Here is a 17,484-nt window from a genome sequence, read left to right on the forward strand (position 1 = left end):
CATGACCTGACCCGGAAGTACTTCCTGCCAATCAGTGTCTGGCCTCAGGTATTTCTGGCCCTCCTCCCTTTGTGGAGGCGCCTGATTATTGTGTTTTCCTGCTTTAGTTAGGCCGCATAGTTTTCTGTGCGTTACCAGTCCTGTGCATTCCCAGTCTTGTGCCTTGCCAGCCCTGTGTTGTTTTACCTCTTGTTCTCCTTTTTTCTCTTTCAGTTCCTGCTCCCGTGTTCCGCAGTTCCTGTGTTTTCCCTTTCCTCTGTCCGATCCTCAGCTCCTTTACTTCTCACCCAGGTTCTCCTCGTTCACCTTCTTCCCTTTCTGTTTTTCCCTGTTTTTCTCCCTGTTTCCTTTCCTGGAGCCGATCCCTGGTCCTGGCCTCCGTGGTACTAGTTTTCCCTGTGCCTGCCTTCTAACAGTCCCTGTATAGGGGTTGGTTCCACTCTGGAGTGCTCGCTCAGGGGAGGTTCGGTGCCACGGTCCAGTGGGTCCACTCTTTGTTTCCGTCGCCTTCGGCGTAACAGACTGCACTCGGACGACATCTGAGTGCAGCCTGATTCTAACAGAATAATCAGGCCATGGACCCCGCTGGGGCCTCAGCCCAGAAGGAGTTGGTTTTCTTGCGTGAAAACCAGACTCGCATCATGTCTTTTATGAAGACAATGGATTCCCGCTTGTCTGCTTTACAAGCCGCGGATCCTGGGAATGTTACTCAGTTGGCCAGCCTCCAGCAAGAGCTGGTACAGCAGCGTGATACCCAGGCGCACATCCTGTCTTATATGGCGTCCGTGGATGATCGCCTACATTCCTTGCAATCGGCTTCTTCGCAAAGTTCTTCCCGACCTCCTGATACTGCCACAGTGCCTACTCCTCGTTTGGGTAAACCACCTCGCTACAGCGGCGATCCCAAACTGTGTCGGGGTTTCCTCAACCAGTGTCGTTTACACTTCGAGTTGTTGCCCCAACAGTACCCTACCGACCGGGCTAAGGTCGCCTTTATCGTGTCTCATTTGGAGGGTGAGGCCCTTTCCTGGGTGAATCCCCTCTGGGAACGAGACGACCCTATTGTGACCAGTATAGTCACCTTTTTGGACACTTTCAGAAGGGTTTTTGATGAGCCCGGAAGGCTCGCTTCCACGACTGAGGCTCTTTTTAATCTTCATCAGGGTACCCTCTCTGTGGGGCAGTATGCCATACGCTTTCATACCCTATCTTCTGAACTAGGGTGGAACAACGAGGCGTTGGTAGGAACCTTTTGGCGTGGTTTGTCGGGAAAGATTAAAGATGAGCTCGCAGGACGGGATACTCCTACTTCCTTGGAGGAGCTCATTTCACTTGCTACACGCATTGATTTGCGCTTCCAAGAGCGCTCTAGAGAGGCTGCTAGGGAGAAGAGGCCTATGCGCCTTTCCTCTTCATCTGTTCAGTGTCCTCTCAGTCTTCGGCCTTCGGTTTCTTCCGGTAGTGCTGCTCCTGAACCCATGCAGGTTGATCGGGTCAAGATGGCGGACCAACGCAGAAGAGAGAGGCTGGCACAAGGTCTTTGCTTGTACTGTGGTGGAGCGTCTAATTTCCTGCGTTCATGTCCTGAGAGGCCGGGAAACGCCTCCACTTAGGACAGGTAAGAGAGGCCTCCCTAAGTGTGTTTGAATCCTCTCCACCTCTTACTCTTTCTGTTCTTATAATTCAGGGTCAGAGACGTGGCTCGGAACTAGCATATTTGGATTCGGGTGCGGCAGGTAACTTTATCCGGCTTAAGGAGGTGAAGAAATACCAGATTCCAGTGGTCGCCCTGAGATGTCCACGAATGATTGCTTCCGTTGATGGCAAGCCTCTGCAGGAGACCGTCTCTATGGTTACCGAGGAGGTAACTCTGCAAGTGGGAGCTCTGCACCAAGAGAAGATTGCTCTCTACGTTTTGCCCAATTTGTCTCATCCCCTTTTGCTCGGTCTTCCTTGGCTTCGGACTCACGAACCTGTCCTGGATTGGCGTTCTGGTGAGATTCTTCGGTGGGGACATCTGTTTCAAGAGAGGTGCTTGGCTTCTGTCCGACCAGTTACGGTCTCTCAATCCTCGTCTAGCCCTGTGGGCTTGCCTCCTGCCTATTGGTCATTTTCTGACGTTTTCGACAAGAAAGAAGCCGAGACTCTTCCGCCTAATTGGCCCTATGATTGTCCTGTCGAGTTACGTCCCAGAACCACACCGCCTAGAAGTCGGATCTATCCTTTATCCCCTGCTGAGACGTCTGCCATGTCTGAGTACATCCAAGAAAATCTCGCAAAGGGTTTTATAAGGAAATCCTCCTCGCCTGCTGGTGCCAGCTTTTTCTTTGTGAAAAAGAAGGACGGCTCTTTACGTCCCTGCATTGACTATCGAGGTTTGAATGACATCACGGTAAAAAATAAATACCCTCTGCCATTAATTCCAGAGCTCTTTGATCGCTTGAGAGGGGCGCGGATCTTCTCGAAGTTGGACCTACGTGGAGCCTACAATCTCGTTCGTATTCGCCCAGGGGATGAGTGGAAGACTGCCTTCAACACCCGGGATGGACATTACGAGTATCTTGTCATGCCCTTTGGTTTGTGTAATGCTCCCGAAGTTATTCAAGAATTTGTAAACGACATCTTTCGGGATCTGCTTTACTCCTGCGTTGTGGTCTACCTTGATGATATCCTCATCTTCTCACCGGATCTGTCTTCCCACAGAAGAAGCGTTCGTCTGGTCCTGCAGCGCCTCCGGGAGAATCGCCTTTATGCTAAGATGGAAAAGTGTCTCTTCGAACGATCTTCTTTGCCCTTTTTGGGGTATATTGTCTCTGAGAATGGATTGGAGATGGATCCAGAGAAGTTATTATTATTATTATTATTATTATTATTTATTGTTATAGCGCCATTTATTCCATGGCACTTTACAAGTGAGGAGGGGTATACATAATAACAAGTACAATAATCTTGAACAATACAAGTCATAACTGGTACAGTAGGAGAGAGGACCCTGCCCGCGAAGGCTCACAATCTACAAGGGATGGGTGAGAATACAGTAGGTGAGGGTAGAGCTGGTCATGCAGCGGTTTGGTCGATCGGTGGTTACTGCAGGTTGTAGGCTTGTCGGAAGAGGTGGGTCTTCAGATTCTTTTTGAAGGTTTCGATGGTGGGCGAGAGTCTGATGTGTTGTGGTAGAGGGTTCCAGAGTAGGGGTGATACGCGAGAGAAATCTTGTATGCGATTGTGGGAAGAGGAGATAAGAGGGGAGTAGAGAAGGAGATCTTGTGAGGATCGGAGGTTGCGTGTAGGAAAGTACCGGGAGATGAGGTCGCAGATGTAAGGAGGAGACAGGTTGTGGATGGCTTTGTACGTCATGGTTAGGGTTTTGTACTGGAGTCTCTGGGCAATGGGGAGCCAGTGAAGGGATTGACAGAGGGGAGAGGCCGGAGAATAGCGGGGGGACAGGTGGATTAGTCGGGCAGCAGAGTTTAGAATAGATTGGAGGGGTGCGAGAGTGTTTGAGGGGAGGCCACAGAGCAGAAGGTTGCAGTAGTCAAGGCGAGAGATGATGAGGGCATGGACTAGGGTTTTTGCAGATTTTTGGTTGAGGAATGAACGGATTCGTGCAATATTTTTGAGTTGAAGTTGGCAGGAAGTGGAAAGGGCTTGGATATGTGGTTTGAAGGAGAGATCAGCGTCAAGGATTACCCCGAAGCAGCGAGCTTGTGGGACTGGGGAGAGTGGGCAACCATTTACTGTAATGGATAGGTTCGTTGGGGGGGTCACGTGAGATGGGGGAAAGATGATGAATTCTGTTTTGTCCATGTTAAGTTTCAGAAATCTAGCGGAGAAGAAGGATGAAATAGTGGACAGACATTGAGGGATTCTGGTTAGTAGGGAGGTGATATCTGGTCCAGAGATGTAGATCTGTGTGTCATCAGCATAGAGGTGATACTGAAAGCCATGAGATTCTATGAGCTGTCCCAGGCCAAAGGTGTAAATGGAGAAGAGCAGGGGCCCAAGGACTGAACCTTGTGGGACTCCGACAGATAGGGGGCGAGGTGAGGAGGTGGTGTGTGAGAAGTTGTCCGCTATCGTTCAGTGGCCTCGTCCGGTTGGGGTGAAAGCTATCCAACGCTTCCTCGGTTTTGCTAACTACTACCGACAATTTATTCCGCATTTCTCGTCCATCATCAAGCCTATCTCCAACCTCACTCGGAAGGGATCCAGTTCTATTGTTTGGTCTCCAGAGGCCGAAGAGGCTTTCTCTAGTCTTAAGCAGGCTTTCTCTACCGCACCAGTTTTGCATCGGCCTGAGGCTAATAAGCCGTTCATCCTGGAAGTGGACGCCTCTTCCACTGGAGCTGGCGCAGTGTTATCTCAAAAGTCTTTTTCCGGTCGATTCGTTTCCTGCGGATTCTTTTCTAAAGCCTTCTCTCCTGCGGAGTGCAACTATTCTATTGGGGATAGAGAGTTGCTAGCCATCAAGATGGCCCTTGAGGAGTGGAGCCATTTGCTGGAGGGAGCTGTTCATCCATTTATCATCTTCACTGACCACAAGAATCTGGCCTACATCCAGTCAGCCCGGAGGCTCAATCCCCGACAGGCCAGGTGGTCCTTGTTCTTCGCTCGCTTTGATTTTGAATTGCATTTTCGTCCTGGTCTGAAGAATGTCAAAGCAGATGCCTTATCCCGGTCTTTTCAACCTCAAGATGTGGAGGAGGATCTCTCTCACATCATTAATCCTCTCAAGGTCATCTCTGTGGCTCCCGTGAGGTTGATTACTCCACCGCCTGGCAAGACCTTTGTTCCTGAGACCAAGAAAACTCAAGTAAATCTCTGGTCATGTCGGGGTTAAAAAGACTTTGGAGCTCATCTCTCAGTTTTACTGGTGGCCCTCTCTCCGCCAAGATGTGATTGACTTCTCTGCTTCTTGCTCCTCTTGCGCCAAGGTTAAAGTTCCCAGAAGATTACCTTCTGGATTTTTGCTTCCGTTACCTGTTCCTTCTACTCCTTGGCAACACATTGCCTTGGATTTCATCACGGATCTACCCTGCTCTTCCGGTTTCACTACCATCCTGGTAGTAGTAGACCGCTTCTCCAAGATGGCACACTTTGTTCCGTTACAGCAACCACCTTCAGCTCATGAACTGGCAAAAGTTTTTGTCCAGCATATTTTCCGACTTCATGGTTTCCCGTCACACATGGTGTCAGATCGAGGTGTGCAGTTTACTTCTCGATTTTGGAGGGCTCTCTGCGGTCTCCTGGAGGTCAAATTGGATTTCTCTTCCGCGTATCACCCGCAAACCAACGGGCAAGTGGAACGTGTCAATCAGGTGTTGGCGACCTATCTTCGCCATTTCTCTAATGCACATCACGATAATTGGTCAAGTCTTCTTCCATGGGCTGAGTTTGCCTACAATAACCACCCTGGCGAGTCTTCAGGCAAGTCTCCTTTCTTTGTGGTCTATGGCATGCATCCCAGGGTTCCATTGCCCATCTCTGCCTCCGCCGGGGTTCCAGCAGCTGACTCCGTGACTGTGGATTTCTCCAAGATCTGGCTGGAGGCTAAGGAAGCCCTGAAGAGGTCAGGTGAACGCATGAAGAGACATGCTGACAAGAGGCATCTGGAGGCTCCATCTTTTCTTCCTGGCGAAAAGGTTTGGCTGTCTTCAAAATATATTAGATTGAAGATTCCTTCTTACAAGCTTGGACCTCGTTATATCGGTCCTTTTGAAGTCCTCCGGCGCATTAACAATGTTGCCTACAAGCTCAGGTTACCTGTCTCACTCCGTACTCCTAATGTCTTCCACGTCTCTCTCCTAAAACCGGTCATTCTTAATCGTTTTCATTCCGTTCTCCTCCTCCAATCTCTGCAGATAACATTTTTGAGGTGGAGGATATCTTAGCTTCCAAAAGAGTCAGGGGCAAGACATTCTTTTTGGTTGATTGGAAGGGTTTTGGTCCTGAGGAGAGGTCTTGGGAACCTAGGGAGAACATTAATGCTCCTCGCATTCTTAAGAAGTTTTTGTCTAAGAGTAGTAGGAGGGGGTGTAAGAGGGGGTACTGTTACCTCGGCTCCTGTTCCTGGCGCTCCCCCTGCTGCCGAGTCCAGGTCAGCTGATGTCCTTGCTGCGTCCTCCTCACTCCGGGGCTCGGTGCTTGCATCCCGGCGAGCGTCCTCCCTGCACTCAGCTGCACGCACCTGTGGGTTGCGCAGGTGCAGTAGGTTCTGACTGCGCGCGCTCCCTCTGCTCTTCTATCCCTCCATGACCTGACCCGGAAGTACTTCCTGCCAATCAGTGTCTGGCCTCAGGTATTTCTGGCCCTCCTCCCTTTGTGGAGGCGCCTGATTATTGTGTTTTCCTGCTTTAGTTAGGCCGCATAGTTATCTGTGCTTTACCAGTCCTGTGCATTCCCATTCTTGTGCCTTGCCAGCCCTGTGTTGTTTTACCTCTTGTTCTCCTTTTTTCTCTTTCAGTTCCTGCTCCCGCGTTCCGCAGTTCCTGTGTTTTCCCTTTCCTCTGTCCGATCCTCAGCAACTTTACTTCTCACCCAGGTTCTCCTCGTTCACCTTCTTCCCTTTCTGTTTTTCCCTGTTTTTCTCCCTGTTTCCTTTCCTGGAGCCGATCCCTGGTCCTGGCCTCCGTGGTACTAGTTTTCCCTGTGTCTGCCTTCTATCAGTCCCTGTATAGGGGTTGGTTCCACTCTGGAGTGCTCGCTCAGGGGAGGTTCGGTGCCACGGTCCAGTGGGTCCACTCTTTGTTTCCGTCGCCTTCGGCGTAACAGACTGCACTCGGACGACATCTGAGTGCAGCCTGATTCTAACAGTATCATTTTATTCAACCTTCTATGATATTTATGCCCATATAGACGGCTTAGGAGGGACGATCCTACTAACAGATTCCCTTTAAGGAAACACTGCGATATCACTAAGATCAAATTCTAGGCATTAAAAAGTGTATCTTGTCTGCTTGGTATTGCTTTAAAGAAGAAGTGTGCAACTTTATTTGGCCTGAAGGTGGCCACAATAACACCATACGCCTGTCATACTGTATAGCGAAAGTTATTTTAGCGTTAACCTTCTGTACGCTATCCTAAAAGGAGATGAAAATGTTCAGACAAACAATAAATGTTCTGAGATATTTTATTTAGATCTGTAATTAGCCAAGTAATGAGTTTTGTATCTCTTGAGTCAGTTTGGAATTAATAATGCATTTTGTTTTAATTATTTCATTGATATATTCAAATTCTGAAATGTTAATAAATGGAATCAGAATGCAAAATAATATTCATGACATGAGAAAACACAAGCCGGGTATCTATTACTAGACGACCACAGAGACACCAGACTCACAGACCCGCTGGTTTCCAGTTGCTGCTCACGATTCTGGTCATGTCGGTGCAGCAATGGGAGCAAAGATTGACCTTCCGGGAGGGATGTAGGAAAGGATGAGGTCTCCTCTTACTAATCCACCAACCTGACAAAACAGTTCAGCTGTTAAAACAGCTAAACCACAAGTAAAAAAAGTAATAAGTTGAATATTATGTCTGTAAAGCTTGGCGCAAGCCACTCCATCTGGTAGATTCCAGAGGAACATCAGCCTTTACCCATTAAAACCCTTATATGGCTCAGAATGGCTACATCAGACAGACTTGGCGCAACCCACTCCATCTGGTAGATTCTAGAGGAACATCAGCCTTTACCCATTAAAACCCCTGGATGGAGATCTGGACTTAACATGGAGTTCACTGGATTGCTTCTATGAAGACCTGCTATCCGGGGGAGTGAACCAGAGGCAAGAGAATAGTTGGATAGATGGTTCAGAATCAGGAGGTAGGGACAAAATCATAAAGAAGGAGAATAGTTAAACAGCAAGCCAAGGTAAAAACACAAAACATGAACTATCACCATACGTCACCTTTAACAAGGGCGCGGCGCCTCTTTGCAAAAGAAGCAGAGGCAGGAAGGGCAGGCATTAACACAGTTGTCACACTGGACATGCACGTTAGAGAGCTATATTCTGAACAATCGAAATGGTGGACAGCTATCTCTCCTAAATAGCCAATACTCAGGGACGATTCGCTCTGTTGAGTGTTCCTTTGTTCTAAATGAGAAATCAATTGCCAAAATCATTTGGCAGAAGCTTATCACCCCGTTGAACAAAAGGATTGGGAGATTAAATTCCAATCACTAGATCCTTATTCTCTCCGAGTCCTGACATAATCTGTTGGCATTCGCGAAGCCCACATACACCTAAAATGCCACCAAAATTGGTGGATTCAACCAACTTACAAATGTTCCATTAGTTGGCAAATTTTGAAGACAGAACCCACTTTCAGATGTTGACCTTATGCCCCATAATATCCATCAATAACAAAAAGAGTTAGTCCATTAGTTCCCACATTAGCAATGGCAGCCAGAGCGCCAACATAACCAGTGCCAGTGAGAGCGTGCTTGTATAAACTTTTCCCTTATTGCTAGAGATGAGCGAGCACTAAAATGCTCGGATGCTTGTTACTCGAACCAAGCAATTTCTAATGCTCGGATGTTCGTTTCGAGTAACGAGTACAATGGGAGTCAAAGGGAAATCCGAATATTTTTATTGCAGACCTTACAAGGAGGTTTGGGGGGCAGTGAAAATGTTGAAATGGATGAAAAAGTTCTGAATGGGAGAACAGCATGTGGAAGACCACTGGAAGCATCTCTGACTTCCAGAACGCTGCTGAGAACAATGGGGTCACACTTTACTCCACTTTAAGGGCTGACAATAAAACATTCAAAACCGGCGAGAAATTATAGTTTACAAGAAAAAAAAATGTTAAGAAACATTTTTTCTTGCATAAAGAAAGCCAAAATTTAAAAAGAATTACAAAAATGTACATAATTTAAGTAAACCCGAACTGATTTTTTTTATTAAAATTGGATTGGATTGGATGGAAACTTTCTCTTTTGTTCCAAGTCCTGGGGTAGGGACAGCTGAACAATGCACTGGGAAAAGGATATGTAAGTGCCAGATGATGGTGTGTCAGAATGTGCAAGGACAGGTGCAGGGTGGGAGGCATCTGAGCCAGTATCATGGACAGAGGACTGGGAAAGACCTAGCACAGGGGAAAAGGCAGTTGTGTCACCCAATGGAAGTGCTGGTACCAATCATGGACCCAAGTGCCTGATTATGCTGGTAGTGGCTAGACTCTTAGTGGTCATGCCCCTGCTGATCTTGCATGGCATTGGTTGCAAATTAACATTTTTTTGGGCTTAGTACTCTCTTTAAAAAAGTCCCAGACTAGGGAACACACCTTACTCTTTGATGGACAAATTCCGGAGTGTCGGTGCTCTGTGGAATAGTTGCCTGCTTTCTCCCTCTGGTCACCCCACTGCCTCTTCCTGACCATTTCGGTGCTACCGATCCCTCCCCCTCAGCGCTGCTGTTCCTGCTCTGCAGATTGGGTCGGTGACTTCGTCATCCACCACCTTGTCTTCCACTACCGCACTCTAGTACTCCTGAATGGTGACTTAACCATACATTGACTTATCGGCAACTGTGTCTCATCATCATCTTCCTCCTTAGACAAAACTTCCGTTCCCCATTATTATCTTCTTGTGGCCGTGGCTGCTCTAAATTTTGTGCATCACTAAACAACATGTCCTGCTGTCCCTCTTGGAACATGCAGGGTGAGGGGCCACAGTCAAGAAGTGATGTTGTAAAGAGCTCCTCGGAGTGTCCTAGTGTGGGATCACAAGTCTCCTGGAACTCAACATGGTGGGAGGAAGGAGGATAAGGGTGATGATTAGTGATTCAGACTGTTGGTTGGTGAGACTGAATTATGTGGAGGACTGGGTGGTGCCTCCAAGCGTGCTGGAAGCATTACCTGCTATCCAACTGACCACCTGTTCACAATGCTCTGGCTTCAGAAGTGGTATACCGTGCCTCCCTGCAAAATGGGACAGGAACCTATGTGTTGTGGATGGGCCTTTTCTTGTGCTCCAGCAACAGGAGCAGTCGACTCCTGCCCCACGTCCTTGGCATGTGCGTGCACCATCATCAGCACTTCCACTTCCCTGCACCTTACAGCACGCTTTATTTTTAATTTTAAAAATGTGATCACCTACAGCAGTCAAAGCAGCTTTCAGGAGTTTAATAACACTGTTATGTACCACAAATCATGTAATACTCTATGGCTGAGTATTTGAATTCAGAAAAAATGTTCATTGCTTTTTTGGACTGTTATATAACACCGAAATGTACCACACAGCACGTAATAGTAGTATGGATGAATAATTGAATACAGAAACATTTTCAACGCTTTTTTGGACTGTTATATAACACCAAAATGTACCACAGAGCATGTAAAAGTATATGGATAAGTAATTGAATACAGAAAAATGTTTCAACTCTTTTTGGGAGTGCTATACGCCACCGAAATGTACCACAGAGCACATAATAGTAAATGGATGAGTAATTGAATACAGAAAAAAATGTCAATGCTTTTTTTTGAACTGTATTATAACACTGATATGTACGACAGAACATGTAATAGTAAATGGATGAGTAATTGAATACAGAAAAAATTTTCAACGCTTTTTTGGACTGCTATATAACACCGAAATGTACTAGTATGTAATAGTATATGGATGAGTAATTGAATACAGAAAAATATATCAATGCTTTTTGGGAGTGCTATACAACACCTAAATGTACCACAGAGCACATAATAGTGTATGAATGAGTAATTGAATACAAAAACATTTCAATACTATTTTGGACTGTTATGTAACACCGAAATGTACCACAGAGGATATAATAATATAGGGCTGAGTAATTGAATGCAGGGACATTTTTCATTGCTTTTTTGGAGAGTTATATAACACAGAAATGTACCACAAAGCACGTAATGCTCTATGGATGACAATATAGTAAATTTTTCCACCTCCCTCAAAAAAGATGTGCGCATCCGCCACAACTATATACTGTATTTAGCAAAGGACTGCAAAGCCCTAATCCCTACCTAGAGACTGTATTCAGCGACTCTCCCTGCTCCTGCAATTCTCTCTCCCTCCTTAGGCTAAATGCAGAATGTGTCTTATACAAACAGCAAAGCACAAAACTAGCCCTTACAAGGACTGCTAGTATCATGGCTCAGCTCCAGGAACCAGTATCAACACTACAGGACTCTGTAGGACACATATGTCTGGACAAGTACTCTCTCCCTCCAATAATAACTGTCACAGATCTGTGCAATGGCGTCAGTGTGCTGAGCCTGTCTGTGCCTGTCCTTTCAGCGCCTGTGATGAGGTCATGCAGCCAGCCATTCATAGTAATGCCACTACCAAGATGGCTACATCATTACAGTGACTGCAGGCAATCACCATATGCTTATTGGCTGTGTACCAGGAGCCAAACATACGGGGTTGGGATTCAAGCTTCAAATCCGAGCACCAGCTAATGCTCACCGAGTGCCGAGCACATCCGAGCACCCAGATATTCGAGTGATATCCGAGTATTACAGAGCACGTTCGCTAATCCCTAGTGCCTGCATAAACTTTGCCCTTATTACCAATGTCTGGTTTCCCCATACAGAGTGCACCTAGAAAGTGTTTTCTACATTTGCTTTTTCACAGGTTGTGCGTCCTTCTAGTGGGTAAAAACCGCCCTATAAACAATGCCCCAACAGTGGTTCCAGTGGTGATGACTTATTTTATGACTTATGGCCACATATGGTCACTTCTCCACGGGCTAAAGAGACTATGAAAACTCCTTGAAAACTTTCTTGTCTCATTGAAGTGAAAAAATAGGCTGGTGTGTTACAGCCACCCGTAAAAAATCCTCCATTTCTTCCCCCCAAAATAAAAAAGGACCTAATAGCTCTACTATTAAAATTTTCCAATTTTTTTTTAAAAAAAGAATCTATAGATGATCCCAGAAAATCTATTTAGGGCACTGTTCACACTGCGTCTGAAATGTATATTTGATATATATACTCCTGACACATACAAAAAAACAGATACAGGCGTTCGTTGGAATATCCTCTCGACATATATACTTTTATGAAACTCACATTTTCTGTTTCCTTCAGTTCAAATTGCCAAACACAGAACGATTCCCCATCCGCTGTTTCCACATGTATTGTAATCGCCTGGACATGTGTTCTCCGTGTTTATTACAATGATACTTTGAGCTCATCTTGTCAATGCCGGGGATTACATCAACCAAGCTAGATGAAATCTCAGAACTAATAACTGGAACACAGGTGGACACAAGAACGGAGAACAACAATTACTTCCCAGGCGATATTTTATTGACAGCAATATTAACTGCCAATAAGATCAGACAGGGAACGACAACATAACTCATGTATGCCAGGGGCAAGGTGATTCTTCATTGGCACAGCTGCCAGCTCGTAGTAGCATATCATTTGTAGGGCGCACCGTAAGGTCAAGTGATGATCCCAGAACCTGATGGTCCTTGATTTTATTGGCAATAACCCTTCAATCTAGAAAGTCATAACTTTCCCAATTACATAAGTGAGAGTCTCGGGACAGGTACACCTGCGGAATCTCACTATAAATGGAAAATGTAGTCGTAAAAACACATCGGCAGAGTTCAGATAACTTAGAAGCAACGTGAACATAACTATATGTTACCGACTCATTGGAAGATTTTTATATAGTTATTTAATAAAGACTTGAAAGCAAAAATTGTTTACAAAGTTCACACAATGTTTTGGCTGAAACCAGGCCCTTTTTTAAGCCTGTATTTACAGGACTCTGTGTACCTTCGTACATTCCTCTAATGATCATCAGAGGTGACCCCAGTTGTGGCCCTGCTATGCAATAGAGCACACTTGCCAAAATGTCCATTAAGTTCTGGAAAAAAATGGAGACCTCCTGGACTCCCGATTGAGTTAGCGAATCTCCACTGTGCATACCGAAGCCTCTCAAAACCTCTCACAAGCAGCATTTCTGAAAGGTTTCTTATGGTTGACACCTTGATGCTCCAATTCATGGTTTAGCCTTGGAGTCCAAACACACATTCAAGGGAGCATGGAGGAAGTGTTGAAGGGAGTGGAAGAGGTATGGCCTAAAACAAGGTATGGTCATGGGACAAAAACTTTCCATTGTGAGCAATTAGAAAACTCAGGACGCGCGATTCTACCTTGCTCATGCTGAATCATCTTGAAACCTAGAGAGCAGCGTTTTTGAAGGTTTTTCTACACTTGATACCTGGATGCTCAATTTCATAATGGAGTCTTAGAGTTCATACACATTCAATGGGCATGGAAGAGGCTTGAAAGAGAGTAGAAGAGTTACGGCCTAAACTAGGTGTGGTTATAGGATGAAAACTTTCTGTAGTGTGCAAAACTCCCAGAAGAACATTTGCTAAAGTTGGAAAGTATAACAGAATTATTATGGCTCCTGCCTCCTTCTATTAAAGAGTCAGATGATTATCTTCAACCACCACTAGAAGGATCACACTATACAGACCTTTTTCAATGTACCAATAAGTTCAAGGGTAGCAGAGCTCCACCATTTGCACAGTCCAACAGTATTTGCCTTCAGACAGATTTTGTCTAAAGTCCTCCATACACATACGACTTATGTGAGCTCAGTTCCTTGATCTTGATGGTCTTGGTCAACAATCTAATGTATATAGGGATGTCCTGACTCTCCCAAGATTATGTTGGAGGACAAAAGAATCCAGAATGTCCAATTTAGGAATCCCAATCATTTTGTTCTCATCAAGATAAGCTTCCATCAGAGATGTCTGACCGCAGCTATATCATAGAGAAATACAAGAGAGCTTGGCACTCCCATGTATGGAGGATTCAGGAGAGACAGTCACTGGCCAAACGATCGAGCAAACCAGCTATTGATTGTGTATACAGCTCCTCACATTAGAAAAATGGATCTTGGAGCTTTTCAGGAATCACACAAAATTTTTCTCCTAGGCCCTTTGGTTTCTGTCTATGCCTCTGGCCTGAATGGTTGAGCACAACACAAAGACCCAGGTTTGAAGGTTATTTCTAGGGTTAAAGGTTCTTTAATAACTTATTAATAATCTCTGACTACAACGTCATATCACAATGTAAATCAATAAATGTTTAGCTTCCATCGAGGAGCTACTTATTCAGGAGGATTGCTTAAAATGTGGCGTGGCATAGATCTAGCTACTTTAAATTAACCTTTTAAAAATGTCACAGCTACATTTGCTTCTATTATATATAAGGGTCTACATGGCCTTTTAAATCTGGTGAAGAGTGAAGATTGCTGTATTATTGACTGTTAAATCATTGCTTGCTATTACCTTATGTGTACGCCACAGAAGCCGCTCCGGCAATGGGAAATAACGGAATAACATCGGAGAAGATGGCATTTAAAGGTCGATAAATCATAATAACTCAGCGGAATACCTTTTGTTTCCGCAATTGGGCATTTCAACACACATTAAACATGAAGGAAGGTGAACGTATGGTGCTTTTATCACTCAGCCCTGTTCATTGTTTATCACAGAAATGGCTGTGAACGCTACTGATATGTAAATGGGGTCCTTGAACAGATATAATTGTAGATATATTGACTCTATAAAGAGGAGATGACTCTGACCTGAAGAAGCATTCAAAGAGAAAGACTTGTTTTATGAAACTTTTCACAGGTATGTGAAGCGGGATGTTTTAGTTTGTGCTCTGTTTAATAAAGGGTTATTTCGATTGTTAGAAGTTATCACCTATGCCAATTCTGAGAACAGGGTTCTGCAGGACCCACGTGAATGGTGACATGCACACCTCTGGTCCATTCATTATTTATGGGACTGCTGGAGATAGCTGAGAACAGCGCTCGTCTTTTCTTGGCTGTCCCATAGAGGTCGAGGGGAGCAGTGGTGAACTAATATGAGCCTTTTTTTCCCAGTATGATGATATCGGTAGCAGATCACCTATTTACATGTGGTCATGTGCAGTCAATAATGATAATTTTTATGCATGTATAAAAATTATTGCACTTAAGGAACCAATGTGATTACTTGACTGTTTATATGGGACAATAATTGGGAAAAAGTGTCCCTACGAAAACTCTTTTAATGATTAACTCATCTAAACGGGCAATAAACCTCTGGCTCTCTGGACCCGAGCATGACAGCTTCATGTATTTCTATGCTGCCCGGGTAGGGAGAGTAGCGGCCAGTCCGAGCATTGGGTTCAGATCTATGTCCGATCTATACGGCCATCTCACTGCACCCTTAAGATGAAGTAGGGTGAGTTTTACAAAACTTCTCCTGTGTCCATTGGGGGTGCAGCCGCTAATATTAGCCAGTACCACTACACTTAATCCCATTTACACTGGGGAAAAAAGTATTTAGTCAGCCACCAATTGTGCACGTTCTCCCACTTAAAAAGATGAGAGAGGCCTGTAATTGATATAATAGGTAGACCACAACTATGAGAGTCAAAATGAGAAAACAAATCCAGAAAATCACCTTGGTGATGAGCGCTTTGGCCTTTTTATTTCAGTTCCTCTTGGGGTCTTAGCACCCCCACTGATTAAAACATCTGTCAAGTCACTATGATGTGTCAAAGTCTTTAATAAATGATTGCTTAGTTTTTACCGTAAGTATTATTTTAGATAATAGAGAAACGGATGTTTATATTCCTAGGACTGAGAGAGTCCTAGTTGTCCCTGATCTTGGAATTATGGGGGTCCCAACTGATCAGAGTAATAATATGAATAATCAGCTTTAAAAGAGTTGTCCACTAAAGATATTTATCAATGGAATAGATGATAGATGGTCAATCACCGGGGATCCCATTACTGGACCCTCAATTCTTTCTGGAAGTAGTGAGGAAGAAAAGGGGATCAGATGACCATGGAGTACCAGGAATCAGTCATTTGGTTTTTTTTGTTGGACACTCTCAGGGGCTCAAAAGGAATCTGTCACCAGGTTTTTGTTACCCAATCTGAGAGCAGCATAATTTAGAGACAGAGACTCTGATTTCAGTGATTACTAGGCTGCTTACTGTAGTTTCTATCAAATCACAGTATTGTCAGCAGAGAAAAGCAGCCTAGTAAGTGACACATCACAGGAATCAGGGCCTCTGCCCCACACATTACGCTGCTCCTAGACAAGGTATAGTCCTGGCATCCCTGTGTCCCTGCACGATGCTCCTCTTCCACAGTAGGGACGCTGACTCACTCTTCACCCTGGTCCTCGGTCTGCCCTTCCTCCTCCTGCTGCAGTCTCCTGGGGTCTGTACACATCTGGAAGATCTCCAGGCACTTTGCTTAGGGCACGCTCACACCCCTGGTTTCCTAAAGAGACAGCACACACTGTCCTAAAGTGTCCCCAGACAATAGCTGGGAGACACTTATTATTTAAGGCACCTCCACCTGTTGAGACGTGCCTGAGCAATGTATTTTTTCAGTTTGGCTGCGTGCTTCCTAGTTGTCAGGTCCCCTGTTCTTGTATCTCTGTAGACTAGCTGTGTCTGCTAGCACCTACCGTGCCTGCCTGTACACCAGCCGTGCCAGACAAAATCTGCTGTACCTTCTTATATACCAGCCATGTCTGTCAGCATCTGACGTGTCTGTCCGTTTATCAACTGTGCTCGCCAGCATCTACCATACCTTCTTGTATAACAGCCGTGCCTGCCAGCACCTGTCATGCCTGCCTATATATTAGCCGTGACTTCCAGCACCGCGTGCCTGTTTGTATACTAGCTGTATCCTCACCACCTGCCGTGCCCTCCTGTATAGCAGCTGCGCCTGTTGCCATGTCCACCTGTATACCAGCCGTGCCTGCCAGTACCTGCTGTGTCCACCTGTATGTCAGCCTAGTCTGCTAATACCTGTCCAGCGCGTGCCTGTGCCTGCTGTGCCATCCATTCCTGGCCATTCCAGCTTCCTACCTCTTTGGAGGTTAGCTGCCATGTGTCTGAGGTCTGTCCTGGAGTAGCACCTGGCGTCCATCTGGACCCAAGTCTAACCACACCACCAGGAGTTCTAGCAAAGAGTCAGGTGTTCCTCTAGTTACGCACCCGCATGCTCTCCTTGGTCCACGGCAGAGTGGTTCCACTACCATGTGCGTTACACAAGGTAACAAAAACCTGATGACAGATTCCCTTTAACTAGAATGTAATTAACTTATCTATGGACTATAACTGATATCGGAGGTCAGCCTTGAGGTGGCCATCAGCTGCACCTTTCCACTACTCCATACATATGAATGTGTGGCTTGGCCAAGAGTCAGAAGGCCCCCATACTCATAGGACTGTCATCAGATTCTGCTAGTTTGGTCAACTGTGGTCTAATATGTATGGGGGCTTTACTCACAACCCTTAACCAGCCTTATGGCTACATTAATAAAAAAAGAAACAGAAGGAGAGCTCCCAGCCATAACCAAGATATTATTCAATAAATATATACTGTAAATATATTTTCATATAATATTTTCAAATAATTTCGCAAATCCAAGCCGGGATTCCCAGTCTCTATTTCTGTTGTCCTGTCGT

General features: G+C 45.4%; 1 protein-coding gene across 2 annotated transcripts in view; it reads right to left on the reverse strand.

Moving 5' to 3' along the window:
* CFAP20DC (CFAP20 domain containing) overlaps window positions 1–17,484 on the reverse strand; it is a 398,952-nt gene that overhangs the window by 1,896 nt on the left and 379,572 nt on the right. The gene's annotated exons all lie outside the window — the stretch shown is intronic.

Source organism: Ranitomeya variabilis, chromosome 8 (assembly GCF_051348905.1).
Source record: "Ranitomeya variabilis isolate aRanVar5 chromosome 8, aRanVar5.hap1, whole genome shotgun sequence".
Lineage (NCBI taxonomy): Eukaryota > Metazoa > Chordata > Amphibia > Anura > Dendrobatidae > Ranitomeya > Ranitomeya variabilis.